Source organism: Bactrocera latifrons, unplaced genomic scaffold (genome assembly GCF_001853355.1).
Source record: "Bactrocera latifrons isolate USDA-ARS-PBARC rearing strain unplaced genomic scaffold, ASM185335v1 scaffold_721, whole genome shotgun sequence".
Classification (NCBI taxonomy): Eukaryota; Metazoa; Arthropoda; class Insecta; order Diptera; family Tephritidae; genus Bactrocera; species Bactrocera latifrons.
Window position 1 is genome coordinate 94,308 of NW_017537403.1, and position 2,701 is coordinate 97,008.

The 2,701-nt window shown below is 40.9% G+C and overlaps 1 pseudogene; it reads right to left on the reverse strand.

The window, feature by feature from the left end:
• Window positions 1-2,210: 2,210 nt before the first annotated feature.
• The window catches only part of LOC108976084, a 3,682-nt pseudogene continuing 3,191 nt past the window's right edge, over window positions 2,211-2,701 (reverse strand).

The window sequence follows — 2,701 nt, forward strand, 5'->3', positions numbered from 1 at the left end:
TTCACATTAAGTTGCCCTTGGTAATACCTTTTTTTATTTAAATACAAGGCGCAAGATAGATAAAACAGAAAAAAAACGGTTTTTCGGCAAATTATATTTATTTTATTCAAAATAGTCTCCTTCTGCTTCAATACAGCTTTTGCACGGTCCAAAAGCATTCCGAACTAGTGTTTTAGCTCGTAGTAAGCCGGTGCAAGCCTTTTGAATGGCCTCTACGTCTGCATAACTCTTTCCTTTTATGGGCAACTGCATTTTTCCGAAAACGAAGAAGTCTTACGGTGCCATATCAGGTGAATACGTGAAGTGGTTAATGGTTAAAATGTGATTTTTGGATAAATAATCGGTCACAAGCGTCCTTCGAATGTCGGATTCTGAGCAATTTTTGGCCGTCAGTCAATTTGTGCGGAACAAACCGTGTACACGCCTTTCTTAAGCCCAAATGTTCGGACAAAATGCAATAAATCGATGTTTTGGAGATGTTAAATTCCATTGCCATGAACTTCAATGATGACTTCGGCTGATTTTTGATTAATTCAAAGTTCGATGGAATTTCCGGTTATCACGGAGGTTGATTGGGACACATGTTGATCGTCATTTATGTTCTCACTACCACTTTGAAAACGTTGGAACCACTCGTTCACTCTGCAACGGGATAGGCAATCTTCGCAATCATACCTTCGATGAGAGAGCCCACATTTTCCCAATAGCAATAAGTAATAAATAAGACTATTTCAGTTTTACTAGACGACTAAGTGGAAAAAGATTTGCCTTTCCGGAAGATCTTTGCACTATCCCACTCCACTACGACCATAAAGAAGCCTATTTATTAGTTGATTGGGTGATGATTATTGAATAAAAACTTTTAAACTGTGCCTCCGGTCACACATTGTCTAAGGTATTCTCCATGTCGAGAAACGTCCATACAACAAATTTCATGTATATAAAAGCTTCTAAACTTTTTTGCGCAGATCTGACAGCTTTTTCCGTCCTCGGGATAAACGTTACCTTGACCAGACTCCAGGCCTGCTAAATATAGCCTAATCGAACAAAATTTGCGTAGAACGGGAACAGCCAGGTTGAGCGCCTTGAGCGTCCGCTGCAGTTGTGCTGATATGATGTCATCAATATCTTTGGACTTATGTGAACAAACATACCTTCTATGACCCCCATGTCAAAATCGTGCTTGACGACTTTAAGCCCAGGGTAAGCAAAGAAAGTATCTTTGGCACAACAATCGGTAAATTCAGGCACCACGAGGAAACATCTCCAAAGGGGTTGAGGCTAATCGACTTCGACGGGGTCCGAAATATAGTTATCTGCAGTACTAGATTCCAGCATAGAAAAACTCATTAAGCTACCTGGTTGTCTCCGCATCAAAAAACTACCAACCAGATCGATCATGTTGTGATAGACGGAAGACACGTTTCCAATGTTTTAGATGTGCGTACGATCCGAGGTCCTAACGTCGATTCGTACCATTATCTTGTTGCGACCAAGATTCGCACCTGCCTCTGGCACTGCAATCAAAATAGACAGCTGAACGATTTTGTACTCGATTTACATTCCTGCTCTCTGAGAGCACTCATCAAAAACACGGACACCTCAATCCTACTTCATATCAATCAATGTTGAATACTGCTGTTTGGTGAAATCGGTCTAACACGTTTGAAAGTTCGTCACAAAGGAAGCAACATGGCAGTTATTGGTCTTAAACGACACGGTCGACACGTGAACTGCAATAAAGCGCTTTGCAGGAAATATACTTCTGCAATTCATGAACCTTTTTCGACTGTTGTGCATCTCGCAGTTCATTTGGAGAAGGCCAAAGTGTGTATTTCAACCCAGAAAATACAGTACAGCCAGTGGAAACACCGCAGCAGCAAAATTAACATTTACGAGTTTTTTCTCAACTTTTGTTAGTGATACGTTTGCGAGAACATTGCTATATTCGGAAATACCCCGATGTTGTACCTGGAATGCATTTTCGAAGAAATATTTGCGGAGAAAGCAGGGCTAACCAGTAGATGGACATTCAGATGTGTTTTCAACTTATGCATTATGATAAATTTACACAATCCACACGAAAACCGACGACTGCTTCGCTGCTATTGATTAATGTACGCGGTTCATCTTCAGTCCTTGCGTACTGCTAATGGTACAGTGTGTGCATATTCATATTGATGACTGAATGATATTGGTTTGTGTCCTTACTAATTATACGCAGGAATGCATTCTACAGAACTTAAATCTTCAACATCCTGCCCGGCTGAACCCTCGCGGTTCAATAATTCTTCTGTAGGACCTGTTAGGCGGAATAACTTCTGCACCGGTTGCTTACACCGCTGCTTATTAATAAGTCCATTTGATGATGTCTGGCTGGTATTGTACTCTATGGCCACGATACGTACCAAGCCATCACTGCCCGGGTGAACGTCAATCACCCGTCCCATACGCCAAACCGATGGTGGCGAATTTTCACCACGTATAAGAACTACATCTACACCAGAGAACTGCAAAAATCACTATTTTCTTGATTTACTCATACGCGAACTTTTTCATTCAACTCAATTCACTGAAAAAAACAGAGTGATGAGTAAAAATCAACTCATTTTGCCGTACACATCATTCCGAGGATCTTGAGCCTTCGGTTGAAAATTTCTCACTCAATTCAACTCACTGAACAAAAGTCAGCGTTCAATAA